The sequence below is a fragment of the Alligator mississippiensis genome, chromosome 1, assembly GCF_030867095.1.
Source record: "Alligator mississippiensis isolate rAllMis1 chromosome 1, rAllMis1, whole genome shotgun sequence".
In the NCBI taxonomy this organism is placed as follows: Eukaryota; Metazoa; Chordata; order Crocodylia; family Alligatoridae; genus Alligator; species Alligator mississippiensis.
This window is the reverse complement of record NC_081824.1, coordinates 395661520-395687248: the sequence shown is the minus strand read 5'-3', so window position 1 is coordinate 395687248 and position 25729 is coordinate 395661520. Positions and strand designations below refer to the sequence as shown.

Genomic DNA, 25729 nt, shown 5'->3' with positions numbered 1-25729 from the left:
ATATATATATGTATATATATCTATATCTATATATGTATGTATACATATATTGAGAGAGAAAGAGAGAGAGTAAAGAATACAGAAGCACAAAGTCTTGCAAGGAGAAGGAAGATAAAGATGCTCAGGATTGAGGTCATAACAATCATCCCTCCATTCCTTCAACCAGACCAGGTATCAATTCTTGAAGACTTTTTAATACTATTAGTTTTGATTGGCTCAGACCAGAGAGTTTCATCTTTCATGATACCTGAAGTCTCGTCTACCAAGATGTAGGTGGTATCTGAAGCCAGAGGTGGGTTACAGATACATAGGAAGTTTGGATCATACAAACAAGAGACATTGTCTCCCCCTCTGAAGAGGTACTGTTTCAGGACATCAGAAGCTTTTTTGACGTTTCTAATATAAATTAGCTTGGGAGGTGATGCTCAGTCAGACACATTTAGCACTGCTGCCTTGTAAGGTCCAAGCTGGCTTCTGGTGACTTTCTGGAAAGTGGCGTCCAGAGGTTTGCTACTGTTGTCAGTCATGGCTGAGCTGATCAATGGCCGTTTATAGCTATGTGTTATATACATATACACACAATACAGAAAAAGGGAGACAAAAATAAATATATTCACACACACACACACACAGATTTAAAGTGTTAAACCAGTCTCAGGCTTCATAATAGCAGGTGTTATTTGTAAAGGTAGTAAATTAATTATGTATAGTATAACTATAGTATAACCTATAACTATAAATAATTATCTTACTACCTTTATAAATAACACCTGAGACTGGTTAAACACTTAAAATCTGTGTGTGTGTGTGTGTGTGAATTCTAATATTATAAAAGACTTTGTCTGTTGGTCTGTCTGTCTGTCTGTAATGCTTCATTCACGTTCTGTTCGGTTGTCTTGGCAGCCAATCAGAGTGCTCCAAGAGCATTCTGGACAGGAGGTGGCAATGGTGGCACGCTGCCATGACAGCTGGGATGGAGGGGACAGAGCGGGGGAGGGTGGGAAGGCCATTGGCGCTGGCCCTGGCCCTGCTCCTTAGACACAGAGGGGGATGGAGATGGGGGGGGAAATGGGCCCAGACCCAGCAGAGTGGGGGGAACAGGGCTAAACCAGAAGCGGGGATAAGGCCAGGTACGGGGCTCCAGGGATTTATATACATATATATATATATAAATGTGTTATATACATATACACACAATAAGGAAAAAGGGAGAAGATATATGTGTGTGTGTGTGTGTGATATATATATCACACACACACACACACATATATCTTCTCCCTTTTTCCTTATTGTGTGTATATATATAATACACACACACACACACACACACACACACACACACACATATCTTCTCCTTTTTTCCTTATTGTGTGTATATGTATATAACACATAGATATAAACAGATATATATAGATATATTTACTTAATATCTATTCTTATTATATTATTTATATAACATATTTATATTATAGTTATATACTAAGGAGATCTTTTTAAAGGTCCTATCACTCTCAAATGTTGTTTGTAAAAGTAGTAAGGTAATGTGTGTTTTTAAAATATATTTTATTTAATCTGATAATATCTTGAATTATTACCAACCCAACATTGAAAATGCTTCACTTCTATTACAGATCTGCTAGTCTCCTCTAGAGATAAAGTCTTCTGTATTTTCTACCAGTAGCAAAACATAAAAGGAGAGAAATACTGTGACAACTTCCCTCCGTTCAGAGCTCTTCTGCACCACCATGAATGACAAGGCAGTGACTGAAGTCTGGCTGCCCCAGTTCTTATTCTAGGATATTACACAGTGTTGATACTATACCTTGTGCCATTTCTGGAAGTTAAGTAAAAAAATATTAAAAATTAAAGTCTCAACAAGCAGCAAAAGTTTCTGTTGCCTTACCCTGTCCACTAAGACATACTTGCTGCTTACTGATGTGCAGTTCCCCATTTTTATTGTTATTTTCATGCTGTGCAGCAGCAAGAAATGACAAGAATACATTTACTGTTTGTGGGAAGTGGAATACTTAAATGTTTATCTTAAGTTTCTGTTTTCATGAAGGGGGAAAAAAAACACACCTGAGCTTTTTGTACTCTAGCTATCTTTATTTCTGCCAGCAAAAACAAAAAGGAGAGTTAGTATAGTAGAAGGCAAGGTTTCTTTCTTTGACTGCATTTTCAATTCACATTACTGTTAAGGGAGCAACATAAACAAATTGAAGACTCACAGTCCTTCCCTCCATTTCTGATTTTCTAATAAAGCATGCTAAGCTAACCTCCCCCCAGCACACACCCTTTGGGGTGTTTGTGGCTGATCCTTACTTGACTTCACTGGGCTTCAGATAAACCTAGGGAAAAAAAAAGATTGAGTTGATAGGATAGGAAGCTGGCTGAATTGTGATGAATAGTTAATGATGGGTTTAAGAAGGGTTTTTATTTGTTTGTTTTTTAAAGTTTTTAAAGGCTAAAAAGCAGGGTTTATTTAGTTTGGAGAAGAGAAGACTGAGGCAGGATTTGATAACAGTCTTCAAGAACCTGGAGGGCAATTACAGAGAGGATGGAGATGGGCTTTTCTCTGTGACCATAAGGGACATGCTGCAGCAGAAATTTAGGTTGGACATTAGGAATAACTTTCTGATTGTGAAGGTGGTCAAACACTTGAAAAGACTACCTAGTGAAATTGTGGAATCTCCAACCTTAGAAACTTTCAAAAGCAGGTTAAAAGCATCCCAGACACTTGGCTGGGATGGTATAGTCAGGGATGATCCTGCCTTTAGCAGAGCGCTGAACTACAAGACTCTGTGAGGTCCCTTCCAGCCCTAGTTTCCTATGATTCGTATGATTTCTAAACAGGAAAACTCTGGCAGATTCAGGGAGTTCTTTTGAATCCTTCTTCGGGTGGATATTGCAATTTTAACACAAGAACTCTCTCTTGCAGAACAAAACAACATTCATCACCAACAGATAACTTGCTTATTTTACAAAATATTAACCTTACCCATGCACACACCAAAAACATGTATAACCAGAAACAATTCTTTTTCTGTGCATCTGAGAGTCAGGAAATTTAAAGTGAAATGGCCCATTTTATAACAAATATTACCAGGTGTGGAAATTCAGAATTATATACTCTGAGCATTAACTGTCCTTTTTCATTCTCCTCCCTGCCAACAAAGTGCTCTCAATGGCAAGTTTCTAGCAAATATATCACATCTGAATTCTTGCTATGCAAAACCCAACCACTTTAGATATTTTGTCTGAACTCTTGGTAGCTAAAGAAATATTAAACACCAATTGCTTTATTTTCCCCTCTGTTCTGAGAAAGGTACTCTTTTCCAGAATTATAGGTATCAAAATGTTATCTCTGGTGATTAAGCTTAATTAGGGAAAGGTCTCAAGTGTAGATCTTTGCTTGCTTCAGCAGCACATATACTAAAATTGGATTTGAGGACAATTCTTAGATCTGGTGAATAGGTTGTAACTGTGTTGGTTTAAGGACAAAGGCAAGCAAGGTTCTTTGGGTAAATCCGATATCTTTTATTAGACCTACTCAAATATTTGGCTGTTGGTCTAAAAAATATTTGAGTTGGTCTAATAAAAGATAACATATTTACCCAAAGAACCTTGTCTGCCTAGATCTGGTAATAAACAAGAAGTCTGATAATCATGATAATTTATCAGTTGACAATCAAGACTTATGCTACTGGAACATCAGTACTTTACATTCATTCTGAAAATAACTGTATTAAAAGCTTTACATCACTGAAACAGGTAAAAAAAAACCTGTTTTGATACTTTAAATTTCACAAAACCACTATTTATAAATGAGTAATATTTAAAAAGCCACAAAAACATCAGATTGTGTATAAAGGTCACATAATGAAGAAATTATAACACAAAAGAAAGTGCTGCAAGCAATCAAGGAAAAAACATGTAATCCCCTTAAAATCTAACTTAAAATGCCTTTTTTTAGGTTTTAGCATACAGAAAAGTATCACACAGGGACTTCATAGTAGAGAGAAGAATACTGTCTTCATTCCTAAGCCAAGTTACACTGCATTACATTGCCAAATAATCATGACAAGCTATCTGCTACATATAGCTTAAGATGATTATCACACTATGAGCTCTATTGCTGAAGAACATAAGGTGTAATATGTTCCAAAGAAGGCAAGTCTATAGAAATAACTGCATATATGTGAAGCTAATGCATAAGTACATAAACAAAATCCAATGATGTTGCATGAAGTTGAATTATACCAAATGAACCATGAGAAATATATTGTGCATCGTAAGAGTTGCTTGTCCTAGGCTCATTAATAATGCTATATGACCATGTAGTGACTGTAATGAGAAATATCTTCTTCTACTTTCATCTTTCTAAGATGCTGCACCGTTTTAAACATTCAAGTCAAATGACTGTTATTTACTATATTTGAGGCTAAATGTTTATATTCTTAACCAATATAAACTGGCTACTGAGCTATTTAATGGGAAAACTCTGTATAAGTAGGTTAATAGCAATGATTCACATACACATTGGCTCCCAATTCTGTAGTGCAACACTCAGGCCTGAGTCTTAATCCATAAAGCTAGCAACATATCATCCCTAGAGATCTACTTAACTCATCGTGAAATTAAGCTATTTTTGCAGCTTGCTCATGGCACAAAGGGCCGATTTCACAGGCATTTCCCAGTGGCCCACTCCTTGCTACTGATTGGTGGAGAGGACCTGCTATCACTGGAGATTGGTGGAGAGACCCCACCATCACTGCAGATTGGCAGAGAAGCCCCGCTATTGCCACAGACAGTAAGTGTCAAGCACATGAGAGTGACTGCAGGGATTGCCACATGTCTAAGTATCATGGAAAGGATTAGGACATAATAAAACAGCATATTATATGAATAATCTACTGAGGGCCATGTTTTGGGTTGATTTGGGGGGAAATTATGACTAATGGAATATTTCCTGGCAATCGAAGATACTGCCAATTTTCACAGTTTCCATGAAAACCGCAAATTAAATAGGTCCCTAATCATAATCATGAAAGATTGCTTCACTTTCTATGTCAGCTCTAGAGGCTTGCATTTTACAAGACAATACAACTAATACAATCTAAATCGGATGAAGATCATGAAAACCAAAATCTTTTGGACCATGATACTACAAGAGATAAGATACAGGGCCAGATTTTTAATTGTATATAGGTATTTAATTCCCATTGAAATCTGGCCTTATATCAAAGTTCTGATTTCTTCAGAAGGGTCAACCTTTTTGCAAAACTACTTTCCACCAATGGACAATGCTATGTAGAAATAGCTATCTCTGAATGAATCCAAGCATTAGAACAAGCTCAAACAATCCACCTGGGCTAATAAACTCTTCTAAAAACCTAGGTTAAGTAGAAATATTAACACAAAGATTTATTGGACTAGAAGAGCTTTCTAGATTCTGGAAGAGAAAAAGGTAGACTCTGCTGCAGGAAAAAACAAACAAACAAAAAACCAAAAAAGCAACTGTGTGGAGGCAAATACTCTGGTCAGTGCTTAGGCAGCAAAGTGATAAATGTTATAGAAAATGCTGTATACATTCAGATATGTACAGGAAGTTATCAAGAGTCATCCTTCCATAGAGGAAGCAGTAGCCCTAAAGGACCAGTATTGAGGGGGAGCTCAGCTTCTATATCATTGCTGCCAATTTTGGACAATTGGGAAATAACCGTTATCAGTTGAAGGCAAAGTCCACAATTATGAGTTGGATGGCAGGAGAAGAGAATAGCATAGAAGAGTGTTTCTCCAGTACTTTACCCAAGCATCACCCAAATACGTTTGCCCCCTAAAGCAGATTCCCCTTTTCCCACTGCTGCATCTCCATATTTAACTAAGGTTTTCAAAAATACCATATATGATATATGGTATTTTTATTATGTTATCATATAACTATGTATTGACATCGAAACTGGGGATAACTAATGGCCACTTGTTATAGTTTCTGCTTTCTTTTAAGCAAACTTAATTTCTGTAACACCACTATTAATATCTACTTCCTAATATTTTACCATGTAGTCTTCTTTTGGAAGGTATGTTTTTTCATCTTGTGAGAGAAGACAGAATTAATTTAGAGACCTTGATACTACAAGTGAATACTCTTGCCTGTTATAACCACTTATTTTCTTGAAGAGTATGTAATTTATCTGAAAGATACGTTAAATTATATCAAACATCATAGGTTGAAAGTCATAATAAAATATGTTTTTAAAATCCCATTAGATGGTGTTTGGAACTTGTCAGATCCCACACAACTCCTTCCCCATCATCCAGTGATGCATGATATTTAGCACATAAGGTACTCCTTCCTTCCCCATTTGAAAGAAGTGGGCTCTTTTCCTTCATGACCTTTTATTCTTGATCAACTATTTTTTTTTTTCAAATCCTGCTCAATTTACTCATAAGAGTAAGTGCCATTGATTTGTGTGACAACGACCCTTGAAAGTAAATCAGGGTGATTTGGCTTTCTGTCTTGCTCAAGAATAAGAACCTTGAAATAGTTGAGTCAATCACAATCTGTTTCCAAACCATGTTGCTGAGGAAACTTGATTGCATTTGAAAACACTGCAGTGCCTACAAATGTGTATGCATTCATCTTTGCAATAAGTTTTGCAATCGCTTAAGTCAGTGGTGCTTTTTTGTTTAATGGCTTGGACAGGCAGTGACCAGTCTATTCATGGACTGGATCCATCCACTGGTCCTGATGCAGTACCTGGGGCAGGCATGGCAGGGCCCCATCTGATTGTACAGAGTGAGGCAGGGGGCAGCACAGCCCCAATCCAACTGTATGATGGAAGGAGTCTTAGCCTGGGCCCAACACAACCAAATGTTGGGAAGAGACATGATTTGGTCATGTGAGGGGAGGGAGCATGCCTTGACCCCAGTCCAGCCACCAGGAAGGAAGGAGGGATGGCTCATCCCAGAAGCAGCTGCTCAGGGCAAGGGTGTGTGGCCTGGCCCTAGTCCGGCCACATAGGGGGAGGGGGCATAGCCAAGACCTGAAGGAAGAAGGGCCTTGTCTCAACCCAGCCATGTAGAGGCAAGGAGGTATGGTACAGTTGTGATCTGGCTGCATGGGGTAGAAAGACCATGGCCTGGCTCCAATCTGCTCCAATCTGGCTCCAATCTGACAGGGGGCATGACCTGGCTCTGACATGGCACATGGGGCTTAGGAATTTGGCAAGTGGGAGGGGTGGCAGTTTTAACCACCACCAGTCCCACATGCCAGATGCCAAGGCTCTGTAGGACACATTTGGCCATGGGCCAGAGGCTGAGCCCCCCTGACTTAAGTAAGGACAAAAATACATATACATAGCTTTTTCTAAATCAAGCCCAATCACATGACACCCACTAAGGACTTTAATTGATCAACAGGGGCGCATCTAGATGTGCATGGACATTTGGTTCCTTGGGGACAAGTAGAGGCAGTGCAACTTGTGGTGCACCTCTTCTTGTCCCCCCATGATGTATGGGGTAAGGGAGGCTGGGATCAGCACTGTGCTGGTCCCAGCACCCTTACCTGGGATCCTGGGGGGCCCCCGGGGCTGCAGCCATGGCGATTCTGCTGCGTGGAGCCCGGCTGGCCCCTGAGCATGGCTCTGGGAGAGCCAGCTCCACATTTCAGCAGTGCGTGCTAGAGAAGCTTGTGTTGCTCTGGGGTTTTTTTTCCGCATTTTTTTTTACCTCAATATGGAGAACACCAGACTGTGCTGTATCTGGCACTGCAAATATGTTGAATAACAGGCAAGAATATTCAAAATATATTTGTGAAGATGCATCCAAATAAAAGCAACATATTTTGTTCTGATTGTATTTTGTAAGCATGCAAGTATCTGAATTATTATTTTCCCATTCACAAGAATTTGCATAGTAGGTATCTTACAATACGTGCGTGATTATTACATGTTATAGAAAACATACCTGTAGTATTCTGCCATTTTGATATTTCTTTGCTTTATTAAAATGAGGAGGACAAAGGTTTGATAATGTAAATTGGGATCAAGACAGAGGACAAAATTAGCTGAACAAATTGCTGCAAATAGTTCACAACACTATACCAATGAGGTATCTCTTTGAGATCACTCATCTCTCATTTGTGTCCCTATGAATCTCATTCAGTCCATTGAGATACTTCTTTCACTTCACTGCATAGCTACTATTTTTAGTCACTGGATTTTTTTTTCCAAATGCTATATTCAATATTCAGTATTCCAGGGACAATCTGCATTGTGTACATAGCATTACTTCATCTCACTATCTTAAAAAAAAAAATAGCTACATTTTATCTATGGAAACTTTTGGACGTAATTTCCTGTGAATGACAGAAACTGATAATACTAACCCTCATGAAACAGAGCAGGATATTCAAATTTTTTATTTATTTATTTAGGAATATTGAAAGTATAGTGTACATCAAGAACACAAATAGTATCTTCTTTTGTTTTAAAAAAGCTTTTAAATGCTACTTCCCCAGTGGAATGCAACAGTAGTTTCTGCTATTATTCACTTACTCCACCTACCCTTCCTGCAAAATCAACCTTGTTTGCAAAAGATCAATAGAACCATTATAAAATGTGTTTGCTATAATTAAGGAGGCAGGAGTATTTTATTTTTATGCTGTAGACTGCATTAAAATACCAACAGACATCAGGACTGATTTAGCACTCTCTGAACTTTACCAGTTATTCAGTGTTACAGCCATCTAGAGCCGATGCGTCTTTTATTTATTTATTGCAAGTCTTTCCATCTCCTGAAAAAATATTCCTGTGCCAGTTCCAGCTCAATCAAGAAGCTGATGTTAACCCTACAGTCAATATTTGTCAAAGGTCTCCAGTTCCCAAGTATCCAAGCTCTAAAAGAGATGGAGTGAGCTAGGTGAGTCATTTCCTGCTCCTTTCCCCCATGTTGTTCCTCTTTCCCTTCATGAAAGGTTTAAAAGCAGAAAAAGGAAAAGGAAATGTAGGAAAGGAAAAGACTCCCACAGACCCTATCTCTGCATAGCTCTCAAAGCAAACAGTAAGAGCAAATTCTCTATCAAGTTAGATTAGGTAGGTAAAACATAGCTTAGCTGCAAAAATATATACATGTATTTGTCAGACTCTTCCCAGTCCTGTAAATGATCAATTTATTCACAAGATGGTTACCTTTGCATGCATGAATTAGGCCTTAGCTTGAAAGCTCTCTGACTCAGGCATTGTTCCTTCTATTATTCAATATATTTTATTAAAAACAAATATTAATAAATGCTCATACTATTTATTTATTTTTAAATAATTACATTTGAAGGAGGATATAGAATCTTATTTGTTATGACTGATATATGCTCAGTCAGGTTTGGATCCTGCTAAAATTTTCCTGGAAAACTTCCAAACTAATTTGACTATGCATGCAATTACTGAAACAAAAGCATAGCAGATACCACAACAGTCTTACTGAATACAACAGAAAAAAAATAAATAAAAAATAATAAATTGGCTTAAAATCACGGCAAATATTTGTGTGCAGTTACTGCCTTAGAAATGAAAGGCTTCCAATATGATGATTTCTGTTTTGCATCATATATAATCACTGGGTTAAATAGCTGCAACACGTAGGCTAGGTACAGACATTTGGGGAAGTAAAGAGGAGGTTAGATCAGTCAAAAATAGCCACCCAATTTAACTTAGCTTGTCCTGGGGCAGACCTTGCTCTTAAATCCCTAGGCAGCTGCTTTGATTGACCTACTTAGGGACCTAAGTGAGAACTGTATAGAAGTTTAGTAAGGCTAGATTAGTTAAAAAATGGCAGACCTGATCTAAGTTACCACTACCTCCAAGGTGGACTAACTTAGATCAGGTCCAGCAAGACCAATCTAACTGAACTTCTGTACATTTCCCAGCACAGCCCCAGGGTTAGGAAAGCCTAGCCACTGGCTCTGGCCCCAGGGCTATGCTTTTCCTACATGTCTCCCTGGCACTGTGTTATTTTTAGCCCCTGACTGCTCACCCCTCTCCCAGATGGATAACTAATTCCCACTCCTCGCAGACGAGCCAGCCCTCCTGACCTCACCAAACCCCACCCCATCCCGCAAGCCAGTCTTAGTGCTGGCAGCTGACTGAAGTCAGTCAGGGTGAGAGGAGGACTGGATGGGATCAGCAGGGGTGGGTAGGTTTCCCAGGGAGGAGGGTTGTTTATTTGGGAGTGGGGAGCAGTTAGGGAGCTAAAAATTGCCCCTGGTCCCAATAGAAGAGCCCCCGCCCCCCATCCCCAAACCCATATGGATCCCGCTAGCTCCCCCAAATCTGTCAAACCCTCTCAGTGTCTACTGACCCCCCATGGACCCTACATGCACCCAATCGCCTCAAATCCCCTGCAAACTCCACTTGCCCTCCAATCTCCCTATGGACTCCATTTTCTTCCCCAGTCCTTCCCTGCAGACCCTGCTAGTCCCCCTTATCTGCCCCACGGACCCTGCTTGCCCCCCGATCCTCCCCACAGACCCTGCTTGCTCGTGATCACTCAATCCCCTCCTGCAAACCTTGCTTGCCCCCCGCAGTTCTTTCAAGACCCTTGATAGCTTCCCCATCCCAATTTACCTTAGATTGGGTGGCCATTTTAACTTGATCTAATTTCCCACCAACATCCCCAATGTTTGTACATAACCACCAAACCCTTAAGGGTTTGCTACTCCAAGCCTCATAGTTATTGAAATTTAACATGTCAGCTCTTTTTAAGTGTACTGTGTTGCAAGCTGGAAGAGAAACTATAAGTACAGGTGAGGCCATGTATTTTAAAGTAAAACTCTCCATAAGTGATTGTGGGAGTACGTAGCAGCTGCAGTATATGGCCTGTAGAACGATGTTTTTCTTCAGAATATGTATCATTCATTTTGAGTCAGAGAAGCATTTTAAAAAGAAGAAAAAAATAAGGTTCTGAGATGTGTATGAATAAAAAATAACTGAAAAATGTTGTTTGACTAGCAAGCATCTAAAGCACAATCCTCTTCCAAGTGATATAAGAACACACATGTGCATGTATTCATGTGTGCGCACACATGCATGCACACACGTCTTTCCCCCTCCCTACCCCAAAGATAAGCACTGGATTTGCTTTTTTAGGCCTGTTTTCTAAATGCTGGTAATCTGTAAATCCTACTGTATCCAACTGAAGTGTCAGATTTCATTGCCACTCATCCCCCAATGGATCCATTCATGACCATACAGTCAGAGAGGTTTTTGGTTGGTTGGTTGGTTGGCTGATTATGGGGTGGGTCATGTTTGGTTTAGTTTAGCTTTGTTTTGATATTTATATATGAAAAAAGTGATTGACATCATAGCCTAGAAGAATACTTACCACAACATTAAGCCAAATGCAAACACTAAATCAAGAGGTGTCTAAAGGGACACTTATTCAAAGAAGTTAAAGATTTATCACGAAATTTACTGTGATCATTTCCTTCTAATTTCCATACTATTATTGCCCCAGTATTAGCCGCATCTCCTGAAAAGCCAAAGTGCTGTATTTGTATAAGTCTTCTGTGTGCATGCTCTGGAAAGAAAATAATATGGAAAGAGACTTCAGACTTGAGCTTAAAGACAGTGATTAAAATGGGTAAAAATAAAAAAGGAAAAGGGAAAAGAAAAAAAGAAACATTTGACAACTATGAAAAAATATTGAAAATGCAACTTTAGAGACCATCAAGAGTCAAATACAATTGTTCTCCTTTCCCACCTCTCTTTTTTTTCCATATAATGCATACTCTTGATCTATGCTTTATTTGGGGTGATATAAAAGAGGTCATAATAGGATTGTGTAAAAGAGGAAAGTTGAAAATATGTTAACTATTATTACAGGTATGGTTGCTGGCTAGTTTTCTCTTAGTATTGAATCTGTGCTGTTTATTTCTTCGCTCTCTGACTGCAGAAATATATATTGTCCTGAAATATGGAAGTGACTTGTGTTTACTCTCACACTGTTAATTTTAGTTTCCTCAGTTCTAGTCTGCAGCCTAACTTGAGTATATTTGTGTCATTTCTTAACTCTTCATCCTTGTTATCAACTGGGAAATATGATTCTGATTTTATTTACAAAAAACCAGCAAGCAGAGGAGTATATGAATCATCTCTAAGTATGATGAGAAGGTTTTGCTTAATTAGTTTACTAATTAAAAACAGCCCACAAACAAATGTTAGCGTTTTTATGCAGGGAGCAAAATGTTGCAAGACCAGCAAATGTCACTGTATACTGACTGATGTAAGGTTTCATTCTTGTGACAGGTAGGCTTTAAAGATTCTATGGACCACAGGTTGGGAACCATCAATCTAATACAGCAGGAAGTATGAAAACTCCAAATTACTACAACTAGGCTCCCACTAGTAACTCCCACCACATATATACACACCAAATTAATTGCATTTAACCATATACAATTCAATATATATACATTTATGTAAATATGACGCTGAGGGGAGTAGAGGTCTAAAAAATCATGAAGGAGGTAGCTAAAGTAAATATGAAACTGTCATTCACAAAGTCCCAGAATACAAGAACTAGGGTAGCACACACAGGGCATTGTTACACCTTATTCTGTGAGCCGTATAAATGTTGGTGTTAATGCTAGCTCCAGTTTGGAGCAGTCCCACACTTAGGTCAGCAGGGGCCTGGAGGACTGAAAAGTTCTTATCTTTTGCCCTCCCCACCAATTCTAGGCAACCCGCCTGGCCTCTGCCCCACCCCCGTCCCTCAGAGTCCCACCTTGCTCTACCCTGCCCACAGGGCTTCCCCCACCCTCTTCCACTTAATAATAGTTGCCCATAAAGTTGCCTTTAACAGCGATTTGGACAACGGGGTGAAAAGCAACCTGTTTAAATTTGCTGATGATACCAAAAGTTGGGGTGAGGTGGGCACGCTAGTAGGGAGGGAAAGACTGCAGCAAGACCTGGATAGGTTGCAGGGGTGGGGTAATAAAAACAGGATGTTTTTCAATACGGACAAGTTCAGGGTGCTGCACTTGGGCAGTAGTAACCAGCAGCACACTTATAAGATGGGAAACTCCCTTCTTGAGAGCACGGAGGCAGAAAGGGATCTTGGAGTAATTACTGACTCCAAGATGAACATGGGCCGACAATGTGAGGTCACAGTCGGCAGGGCTAACCGGACCTTATCGTGCATCCACAGGTGCATCTCAAGTAGGGCCAAGGAGGTGATCCTCCCCCTCTATGCGACACTGGTCAGGCCACAGCTGGAGTACTGTGTCCAGTTCTGGGCACCCCACTTCAAGAGGGATGTCGACAACATTGAGAAGGTCCAGAGGAGGGCCACCCGCATGATCCGGGGGCAGCAGGGCAGACCCTACAATGAGAGGCTACGCGACCTGAACCTGTTCAGCCTCCACAAGAGAAGGCTGAAGGGGTGCCTGGTGACCGTCTATAAACTCACTAGGGGGGACCAGAAGGGTTTGGGGGAGACCTTGTTTCCCCTAGCACCCCCCGGGATAACAAGGAATAACGGCCACAAGTTGTTGGAGAGTAGGTTCAGATTAGACATCTGTAAGAACTACTTCACAGTTAGGGCGGCTAGGATCTGGAACCAACTTCCAAGGGAAGTGGTGCTGGCTCCTACCCTGGGGGTCTTTAAGAGGCAGCTTGATGCCTACCTGGCTGGGGTCATTTGAGCCCAGTTTTCCTCCTGCCCAGGCAGGGGGTTGTTCTTGACGATCTACAAGGTCCCTTCCGACCCTACTTCTATGATTCTATGCTGTCTGACCTGGGGCAGCAGGAAAGGAAGGGTTAACCTGACCACCACTGCTACTACTCTTCTCTGGGCTGAGCCCACCAGGGAACAGTTGCAGCACCAGTAGTGGCCAGGAAGGCAGGTGTGGGGGGGCAGGAATAATGTAATGATCAGGGATCTGGGGTGCTTGGGAGGGTAAGTGGTGGGGAGGGGGAGAGTAGGGGAGTTAGGGTGGGTTACATGTTTATACTAAGGTGTTACCTACAGTGGCTGCATCTTAGTGTAACACAAGCTGGGTAACACAAATCAGAGATAATCCTGTCCTGGGGTGGTATAATATTGAGCCATTTAATGAGTGCTTAAAACTAGTTTTAGGTGTTAATGTGCAGACAATGCAGGTGTTAGGAGCTCCAGGAGACACACTAAATTGCCATGTAACATGGCCCTAAAAGGTTAAAAATAATAAAGACATTTTTTTTTTCTTGTACATAGCACAGAGTTAACTTGTGGAACATGTTGCCACAATAGGTTGTGAAGACAGATAGTATAACCAGGTTCAAAAAGAGATTAGACAAATTCATGTAGGACATGTCCTTTGGGAGCCATTAAATGGAACAGCTAAGGATGTAACCTCTGACATTCCTAAAGCAATGATGGTTTAAGCTAGAAATGGTATGACAGAGGATGCATCACTAGGCTTGTTGCAACCATATACTCTCACACTAAAGCATCTACTACTTGCCGCTGTCAAAGACAGATCATTGAGATAAACAGGCTCTAGGTCTGGCCTGGTACAGCAATTCTTATGTTCTCATATTCCTGTCTACTGTAAAAGCATATAACTAATTAAATTGCAGATTAAGCAAGGTACTGAGGCCTACAACTCCTGTTAACTTAAAAAACAGAGACAACAGGTGTCAGTTACTATCTTGCTAGAACAGTCATTAAATCTTAAAATCAGTAATATTTAGTCTTGATTGTCTCAAGAGCTACATGGCAGCCATTGTTAACCCAAACACCACAACAAAATATACAACTGCAAGTGAATCATGGTAAATACAACCCTGGTAAAAAATAAAAATTAAATAAAATAAAAATTAAAAAAGTATTCGTATTTCTACAGTTTCTGTTGTATTATTAATGATTACAGGAAATACATAGCTAAGGCACACATTAGGGAAAAAAGATATATCACCTAGCATCACTGGAAAGTAGGACTGGAAGGGACCTCATGAGTTTATCTGTTCAAGGCAGGTTTGTCCCTAAGTAAACCATCCCAGCCAAGTGCTCTTGCAAATTTCCAGGGACTACTCTAGGTAGCCTGTCTACAACTTCTCTAGTTTGCCTGTTCCAATCCTTAGCCACCTTCACAGTCAGAAAGTTCCATCTAATCTTCAACTTTCCTCTGCTGCAGCTTAAAGCCGCTGCTTTTAGTCCTATCCTCTACAGCCTCGGAGAAAAGCCCATCTCCATCTTCTCTATAATTGTCCTTCAGGTACTGAAAGACTATGATCCTATCATCCTCCCTTCTCTTCTTCAGACTCAATAACCCTAACTTTTTCAGGCTTTCCTCATAAGTCTTACTTCCCAGGGCCCTCATTATTTTTGCTGTTCTCTGCTGGACTTTTCCAGTGTGTCCACCTCTTTCTTGAAGTATAGCAGTGTAGCAGGGGCTGGAGTCAAGCCCCTACTATGGAGCCATGGTGCCTGCTGAACCAACCAGGGACTTCCCGGGGTGGGTCTGGGAGAGCAGCACATCCCTGGTGCACCAGGAAAGAGGATCCAGGGAGAAACACAGGAACCAGACAGGCCCCAGGGACACAGAGCCAAGTGTCCCAGGGAGTCTACTCTCATTGGCTTGGAAGGCAGACTAGGCCATTTAAAGAAAGTGTCAGATGGGGTTTTCAGCATTTGGCATTCCCCAGAGCAGGGAGAAACCAGCAGAGCGAGAAGCTATGCTGCACAAGTGGGAGAAAGAAGATCCTGGCAGCTCAAACCTGGACACACCCCCAGTGAGGATCTGGACTGCATCTGCAAAAGATAACTAAAAGTGGATATCAGGGCAGTGTGGGTCTCTCCGACCACCCTAGAAATGGGGCAAAAGGGGGAGACACCCCCTCGGACAGCCAGCAGGGATGGGTAGAGTGAAAGAAAGATGAACCCTGACCAGAATGTTGGGGGTAAGAGCCAAACCAAGGCAGGAGGAAGCAAAGGGGAGATTTGCCCAGTAAGCCTGAGAAGGAGTGGAAGAAAAGTGCAGGATTGATTTCTGCAGCCTAACTGACTTACAATATGGTACCTGAAGCAAGAGTGATTGTGTTATGAAATTTGAATGAATTTGTGCCAGCAATTAAGGAATAATCCATGATTTACTTTAAGCAGTGGGAATGAGTTATAGCTGGAATGAAGTGCAGAGGAGATTGACCTGCGATTAAGAGGTCTTAATTGCAGCATCCCCAAGGGAATTGATTTTGTAAAACCTGAAGTAAGGTTGAGGGAAGGCCAGGGTGATAATCAATAAGTTGGTTTAAGGACTAGTTTAATGAGTTTCTAAGTTTCAGGAGGAAAGGCAGTCAGCAATAGAAGAAATAAGGACCAGTGAACAACAGACAAAAGAATCCAGGAGTCCAGAGAGCAGATCCTGATAGGTAACCCCATTCCAGACCAACAGGGGTTATCCATCACAAGTCTGAAAGGAAAGGGGCAGAGTGTAAGGGAAGTGGAACCCTGAAGAAGAACTGTAACCCTGCCAGACGGACCTTTGCTGAAGAGTCATTCAACCTCCCCAAGAGGACCAACCATCAAGTCATGGCAGAAAAGCAAGAGAGGTGGATAAAGATCAGTGAGATTCTAGCATGCTGGTAGGTCTCAAATTCAGGACCACTCACAGGCACCCAAAACTGGACACAGTAATCCAGGTAAGACCTCACCAGTGCTGAACAGGGAGGAATAACCATTTCCCTAGATTTGCAAGAGAAGCTCCTGTTAATACAACCCAGGTTGATAGTGGCCTTTTTTCCTCAACAAGAGCACACTGTTGGCTCAGCTTATGGTCCACTGTAACCTCCAGCCAATCATTCCTCAGTCTGTATTTGTACATGACATTATTCCATTCCAAGTGCAAGACTTTGCACTTGTTTTTGCTGAATTTCACCTGATGGGTTATGGATCATTTTTCCAGTCTATCTAAGTCACTCTGGATCTTAGCTCTACCCTCCAGAAGCCTGGAACTCTACCCAACTTGATGTTATCCACATATTTGCTAAGCATGCACTCAGGCCCATTGTCCAAATCCTTAATGAGGGCTTTAAACAACATTGGACCCAGGACAAACCCCTGGAGAACCCCATTTGTTACCTCCTCCCAACTAAACATCGTAATCTACTGTAACACTTTTTTTTTCTCCAGAATTGCAAGCAATATAATGAAGAGCACATTGAGGCTCTGGGGCTGCAGTTGTGAGTATCAAGTTTAAATAAGAGGAAACAAGAATCTCAGTTATACATGCATTTTGTTTATCATTCTTATATTGGAATATTTCTCACTTGCTGAGGAGATGTAGGTGGAATTTCTTCCAATATTCAGCCTAGGTATAGGTAATGACATCGGTTACTCAATTTCTCCAACTCCAAAATCGTGGTATTCAATCAGGATTGAAGGAATAGATTACAGAGTACTAGATTGTCAGGAGTTAATTTTATTTTTTTGTTTTGTTTTGTTTTTTTGTACTCTATGCTCAGGATAGATGTATTTAGCATTACAGGCCCTTTGGCAAATATTTAATAGAGCAAAGGAAATATTTCTACTAAAAATATGATATTCAGTTTTAAAATTCTTCTTTTTGTAGATGAAGAAAAGAAAGGAAAGGAAAGGAAAGGAAAGGAAAGGAAAGGCAAAAGAAAATAATTTAATTAGGATACAGATGGTAATGCTAGATTTAACCCTGACTCAGGTTTGAGAGAGAGTATGTATTACATATATAATATCCATCATGCTTCTGAAAATAAGAAAAATAAAAACATTCTTTTACTGAGACAAACCTTTGTAAATAACATATTAAAAATGCATCATTACATTACCAATTCTTGGTAATTTAATTAAGGATTGAGCAACAGCACCCTGTGAGAAAGTTACACAGCAGGTTTCTTCTGAATGTGCTGTAATATAAAAACTAGACTAGAATTTTAAAAAGCCTTAAGTAATTCCACAGAAGAGGGGATGGATGGAAAAATGGGTAGCAAAGCCTTGCTCTCAGACAGTCTGTCTTGTGTTTCTGAAGTCCACCTCCAAATACCATTCACATTCAATTACTATTCACCATTCCGTCTTAATGTTTCCATACCGGATGCAATTGCAAGTCATTACTTACAAAGCAGAAGCAATGGAAAGCTGCTTTAGTGCGGATCACAAATTTTAGCTGTCTGTGCATGTAACTATACCCAAGTTTAAATGGTTCATGGCTGTTAGATTTGAATTTTATTCACCTGTTCTGACCTAGTTGATATGGGTATGCATTTAAACAAAATCCACATTAAAGTATTCTTTGAACAATAATGGGATATGCCTTGCTATTTCTTTGTTTGCTCCCAACACACAGTTATTGCCTTGCCAAAAATCCATTTCATAGCAGGAAAGATGTACTGAAAGGTTTTAAATTACAAAAGGATAACATGTTGGATTGGTTCTACGAATCTGCATTACAGGCCACTGTAATTTTGTGACAGAACCTTAACGTTATGTTTTAAATAAATGGATGCAGGAAATATAGGCATTTGTAACTTCACAACCAGCTGAATACAAATGCCATTTTGGACCAAAGACTGCCTAAGGAAGAATACATCAGATATTTTCATTAAGAGATAAAGGAATTCATTCAGCCGACTGCTAAGTAGGCTGCCTCTACTAAAGAATTCAAGACTTATAAGTACAATACATATCATCCAAGTCATATTATACATTTTTAAGCTCTTTTTACTCTGCAGAATTAACCCCCTTCACATTTTGGGTGGCAATTAGGCTTGCTATCCTACTAAAAATGTTCTTACATAGTGTACCTTAACCCATACCCTTCAGGGCTGACAAAGAAGTAAACCAGGGATGGGCAAAATCTGGCCAGCAAGCTGTATATGGCCAACCAAGGGATTGTATTCAGCCTGCAGTGGGCCCCTTGGCCATGCCCAGCCCAGGTGCAGGTGGCATCCAAGGCCATGGCATGTGTAGCCGGTCCTGCCACTCAGCTTCCTGGAAGCCCCTGCAGTGTTGGCTCCTTGATGTTGCTGCCAGTATCACCACTGCCACTGGACCCAGCCCCACTGCCTAGGCACCCTGGCCCATCCACCCTGTGCCCACCAAAAGGGGCACCAGACGGAGGTGGGAGGGTGGGGTCTACAGGAAGACTGGCTGGGAAACCTGCAGGCAAGGCACGCTTGGCCAAGTGGATGGGATGGGGCTGCAGGTGGGCAGGGAGCAGCATCCAGGAGCGGGACAGCTGGGCAGGGCCAAGATCACAGGGTGGTGTCAGCACGGGGCTGTGTGAGGAGCAGATCATGGCCTTGCCCTGGGACCTGGCCCCCCGCTGCCACTGCCCTGTGATCCCATCTCTGGCCCCACCCCACCACCCATCCAGCTCCCAGATACTGCTCCTCACCCACCCACATCTTATCCACCCAGCCGAGCATGCCCTGCCTGCAGGGGTCCTGGCCAGTCTCCACATAGACCCGACCACCCACTCTGTCCAGTCCCAGCAATTGGTTTGGGGAAGATGAGGCCAGGCTAGATAGGAGCAATTAAATCCCCTCACCATGCTGGGCCAAGTTAGCACCCTCCCCGCACTTCTGTACTGGACCACATCAGCCCCACCTGCTATGATGAGCCAGGCCAGCACCCCTCCACTGTCATACATAGCCAGATCACCACCTCCCTCTCCCTACTCTGGATCAACACCTCTGCCTCTGACCTGCAACAGCTCACCAAAACTCCTTAAGTGGCCCTCCAGCCTAAGTAATTGCTCACCCCTGAACTAACTGTAATATTCTTACACCCAAATAAAACAACTGACCACATAACAGCTGGTATATGAGCAGTGAACTATGTTACTTATTGCCTCTAGATTTAAGTTTTACTTTTAGTCCTCAAATGATTGTGCATTCTCAATAGGAAATACTACAGTGAACAATTATGATATATGCACGAATCATGTGCATTCCAGTTACAGGTGAAGAGATTATTAATAACATTGTCAAACAATGTTTTTTCCTTTAGTTATACAGTAGCTCTATAAGCACCTTGAAGTTTATGGGAGGACACAACTGCAAAACAGAGGATATTTATTAATATATTTCCACATGATATTATTCATGTATATTTTAGCATGTTCATAAGAAATGTCAAGCTGAAATACACTCTATAACTATAAGAAAGCATGTGCATTATATATGCATAATCACACATATATCCACTGTCACTCTAGATTTCAGGCACTGAGGACAATTTCATTAAAATTCTGGATATTGGCTAGGAAAGAAATAAGAACAGAGTATAGATGGAATTCTGAACTAATTTAATCCACAATCTTTAGGTCATAAAGCAACACTGATATACTATATATAAAAAGCACATGAACATTTTTCCTCTATACTGCCTCAAGTGGTCCTTGCTTCCAACTTTGAGAAATGGATAACTGCAAGCATGCTTCAGGGGACTAAAAAGAACTAATCTGATGGCACCAAACAAATGTGCCATAAAAGAAGTTTAAAGTTCAGGAATACAACTGTTTTCCCCGTTCATTTTCAAACTATAACTTAAGTATTTGGGAGAACCAATTGACAGACTAATATACACCAAAGTCGCTGAAGCAAGAAAGCATTCCAGTTCCCTAGAGAACACAAATATAAATCTTTCCCTAGAGACACAAAATACAAGTGCTAGACTGACCTACAACTGACATTGTGTTTCATTAGCTGAGAACACAATCTCGCTTCTTATATGCTTTGTCTACAGGAAGAATCAAATTTATCAGATAGGTTGAAACCCATGTCCTTTTGCTGCAATGTCCAGAAGACATGATAACCTCAAGAATTTCAATTCACCAGTGTGATCAATGAGCTCACACCACCAAAAGAATAAAACAAAATAAATTATCAGACACCAGAATAATGATACTGACCTTTTTTTCGTTTGTTTCCCATTTTGGAATAGCTCACTGGAGCCTGATTCTCAGGCAGAGCATTCATGCTGTCAAAGCTAAGCACCTTTAAGGCATTTCAAATATACGGAATCCAAAAAAAACAGACACCATAGTCTGTCTTGGGACAAATAAATAAATAAATCTCAGTCACTGAGCCCTTCCCATCTATTTTGCCTTTGGTTCTGCCTATATTTCCAGGAATAAGAAGAGCTAAGGAAGCCACCTCCTACATGTACCTTCTACTGTGAACAAATAGAATCAAGAACTGAAGCAGTATCTACTAACCCAAGTCTACCATTGAACTCAATAGGAATTTTGTGTAAGGAAGAAGTGAGGAATCAAGTTATCAGGCTTTACTCATCTCTCATTTTGAGCTGAAGTGTAATGGCAACTCACATTTAAAAAGCACAAGAATCTGTTCCTGCAGCAATACTTTGACTATAGAGCTTCTTATTCATGCTCTTCAAAAATCATATTAATGTCAGTGTACTTTCAAAGGCAGACTGAAACCTTCCTTCATTTTTTACCATTTTCAGGGTCCTCCTACCTGACCCCTACTCAGTTCTCCCTTAAAAAGAGCAGAAATGGTTGAACTGTGCCTTTGATGCTTCTACCATTTTTTTATAAAGCAATATAGCATTGATAGTGTTTCAGGGCCTGCTTTGAGAGTCCTTTTGTAGTCAGGAGCTCAATAATTCTTGTGTTTAGGCTACACGAGGATCAAACCACAGTGATCTTTCAGGAAAGATTCTTATTCTCAGTACAGACAGAGTCTAGCTTCTGCCAAGAACTCATATTAAACTATGATGCTTATGTGGTCTTTTTTAAATCTAATTCCCCTATAAAAGGTCTGCAGCTCTTAAGGAGTAAATCCTAAATATACATGGCCCACCTTTCTCTTCAAATGCACTTCATGCCCTCCCCCACCCAACCCTTTTCTTATAATGAATCTCTGAATGAAAGATGTATTGCAGAAGGAAGCACCTATGCACACAGTCATTGACTGAAAAAAATCTTTTTTTTTTAAATCCCTTCTTTGTTTCTAGGCACAAAAACTATGCAATTTCTACACAGCTATTTTAGAGTTCATTTGTGAAATATAAGGTCAAATAGCCTTAATAGCTAGTTCACTCTCAGAGAGGAGGTAATCACCCTCTGTTCTTCCCAGCAAGGTCTCTTTGCTGAGGTCAAGGGAGTGGAGTATAGGACACTGAAGTGCATTACAAATTAACATAATGCCACCACCCCCCTCTGAAATATTTAAACTAATCAAAGATGAAGAACAATAAGAAATCTATGTCAACATGTGGCACTAAGCCCCATAACAGAGAGTGAGCTTCCTATCATTGGACTGTGGGGGGGGGGGGAGGTAGGGTGCTTTCCTCTGTAGCAGGGGAATGGCCTTTTTCCTGGGATCTCTTGATCATATATTAACAATCTTTACAGCAGCCAGATGTTGGCCTCTGTGATCCCACTGCTTTGCCTGTGGCAGGTTAGAGGGGTCTAGGGAGTAATGTCTTGTGTTGTGTCAGGGTTAACTGTGTCATTTTGCTAAGAGGTTGACAATGGATTTGTATAGGATGGTTTGGATAGGGATGATCCTGCCTCAGGCAGGGGGTTGAACTAGATGACCCATAGAGATCCCTTCCAGCCCTGCTTCTATATAATTCTGTGATTCTGTGACATAGTATCAGTAATTTCATTGCATATAATGCATCCTTAAATGAACTCCAAATTTGTCGGATTGCCTTTTTCTTCCCCCTGACCAATTAAAAAAAAACCTGAACAACAAAAACAACATTACATGCCTCCATTCACACGACTTTTTTCAGGTAGGAAAAAACAAAACATGAAACATTTTGAATGCCACTGCAAGCTTTCATCATGCATATACCCAGGATGAAAAAAATATATAAAGGTGAGAAGAACAGCATAGCAATACCACTATGCCTCACTGCTGTGAGGCAATCTGTGAAGATGTGACCTCCTCCTGCCTTTACTCTGATGTCTGTTCTGGCTGTGACACTTCTGAAAATTCATAAAAGGTTCAAAATACAAAGCAAAGGAAAAAGAAACAGAAAAGAACTAGAGACAAAGAAATGTGTTATATACAGTGTTATGAAGTCCACTAGAAACCTAAACCCCTTGTTCTAATTAATTTGAGTAGTGCTCAGATACTTCAAGGACTGAGGCAGCTAGACACAGAGAAACAGAACAGTGCAGTTCCACTAAAAATAAGTTGCTCATATTCCCTGATATTCTTTTAAACTGCCTGCACATAGTGGAAATGGCTAAAATTTCAGTCTTGAATTATTTTGGAAAAAAAACACAAAACCTTTTTAATTCTATGTCTTTTCTGAAACATGATAGTTAATTAGTTATTTGATTATCATAATCAGAAACACTAATCACTGCAGTCTTGATGAAAATTCAGTGATTATCCCAAGAGGGCTGCGGTCCAGTAAATGTGTTGACAGGCTATTTGTTACTATGATGGTAATGCATCATGAAGCCATGTAAAAGAAAACAAAAGATAAGCTAGGAAATAGTATGCATGATAATCCAATATAGGAGAATCTAAAATGACCCCTGGGTTAAATCCTGCAATCTGTACTTGAGCAAAATTTCTAATAGTGTCAGTAGGAGTTTGCTTTGAACCAGGACTGCAGGATTTGGCTCCTTCTGTAAGCTTTAGCTGGTGGCAAATCATATCAGGGTTTGGTTTCTGTAATTACCACATAGCTAATTGATCAAGTTAAAGAGGAATAATAGTATCATTTATCAATTCAATCAAAATATTTGATGAAGCAAAACATATTAGAAAGCATCCCTCCCTTTCTCACATTTCTTTTGGAAGCCACAGAGGTCTGCAGAAGTAATTTATTTTTTTATCAGTTATTAATTTAAACATTTATACTGGCACACCACAGCAGCCTCTTTTCTGAGAAATATTTAGTAATAATAGACCTCTCCCTGTGAACATTACAGCAGAATTCATGCCAACCGAACCACTTTTCCCAAGAGGTTACAGTTCTGTCAACCCCCTGGAGATGTTTTTTCCCATTCCTTCAGATGCCTAACTTTGTAATTTCTCACTTCCATTTTCAATTTAGCAGGCTGCAATTTGAATTGCATTCAAAGACTGAGAAGTCATGGATTTACTTTAAAATATCAGATTACTATTATCTGCTACATGTGTTGCAATCTTTTCTCCTTCCCTCTCACACATATTCTTTTTATTTATTTATTTTGGATGCTAAAATTAAATGTCACCCAAGCACTATAAAAATATCAATACTACTATTTTTTTTCCTCTTCAAAACTAACACCTGCCAGAATTGCTGCTGTCAAAACTGGCAGCTGGAAATTTTTTCCAACCTCTGCCAGAAAGTTGATTGGAGATTTGCAAATCCACTTCCCGATGTTGTCCAGAAGTCCCAATATGAGCAATTGAGGTTGGACACATCCTTTACAACTCTATGAAACCAATTTCTAAGCCAACCTACACTTTCAGAATTAAAAAAAAACAGGACTTTATGAGTAAAGAAATATTATTCCTATGCCTTGATAAGGATATTCTCCATCAAATCTATTCTAGGAACTTGTTCATCTGCTCCCCTTTCCACCCTGCTTTAGTATTTGAGCACCTTACATTCTTTCATGTATTTGTGCCTTTCTCACATGTTTTCACCAAACAGCTTAGTAGTCAGGACATTTGCCATGCATGGAGCCCAGGTTCTAACTTCTCTTTATCCATGTCTTGCCTATACCCCTCTCAAAGCTGACCCAGTGCACCTTGCATTTAATACTCCGTGGTTAAATAGCTTTAGGTGATTTTGGGTACCAGAGTCTCAAGTTAGAGCCTTCCAACAGCTCAGATACTAAAGCTCAGGACATGACTTCAGGTTAGGAACCCTAGTTTCATAGAGGCAGTAGTTAGGTGCTAACATTTTGGAGATTAGTGGGATTTCAGATTTACTACTCACTGACATTTTTTGTAGCTAACTTAGGCTACAGACAGGCATTCAGTTCCAGCACTAAGAAATCTAGCCACCATGGCTTGAATTCTTATGTGGTCCCTGGTTCCTTAAGGCCACAAATAAAAGCCCGCCACCCCCCCACCCCCCCTTACACAGATTGGGGCCACCCCAGTTTGTGCATGGGATGAGAGGCAGATGCTTGCAACTGGACAGATCAAATTTCAGAAAAAATTCCCCTTCCCAATCATCTAATCTCTAGGACCCTGTTGGGGAGGGGGTGGGGGCTTCCTCAGAAACTTGACCTGTCCAGGGGACATTCAGAAGGGTCAAACCATGGCAGAGATCACCTGTTAAGTGGCAATTAGCATCATTGTCTGAACAAGTCAGGGACTCTCCACGAGTGTTCAAGCACAGTGACAGTAGGGTATTGATAGAGAATCCTGACTTGCCACTGCAGAGGCTATCAAGGTTGTCTCCCTTCCGCTAGTAGAGGAGAGGGAGAGAGAGAGGTGTGGGATATTGGGAGATCTTCATGGTTAGAAATGCTGTCATTTTTTCACTTACACACACACCCCTTGAATGCCTGTATCTGTATGCCATGTTCTTGTGCCAGGAATAAAGATATTTCTCCCAACACAAATGGAATGCCTGTCCACAAACTTAGTTAATGCTCAGTGGGTGCATCTACACATGTGCTTTAAGGCACAGTAGCCTATTTTACTGTATATTAATGTGTCACATAAAAAAACCCACGTGATTACACTAATGCACAGTAAAATAGGCTACTGAGCATTAGGCATCACTT

At 40.5% G+C, this 25729-nt stretch overlaps 1 protein-coding gene across 5 annotated transcripts in view; it reads right to left on the bottom strand.

Annotated features, from left to right (window-relative positions):
* PCDH9 (protocadherin 9) overlaps nt 1-25729 on the bottom strand; it is a 1019420-nt gene that overhangs the window by 654938 nt on the left and 338753 nt on the right. The window lies entirely within an intron of this gene.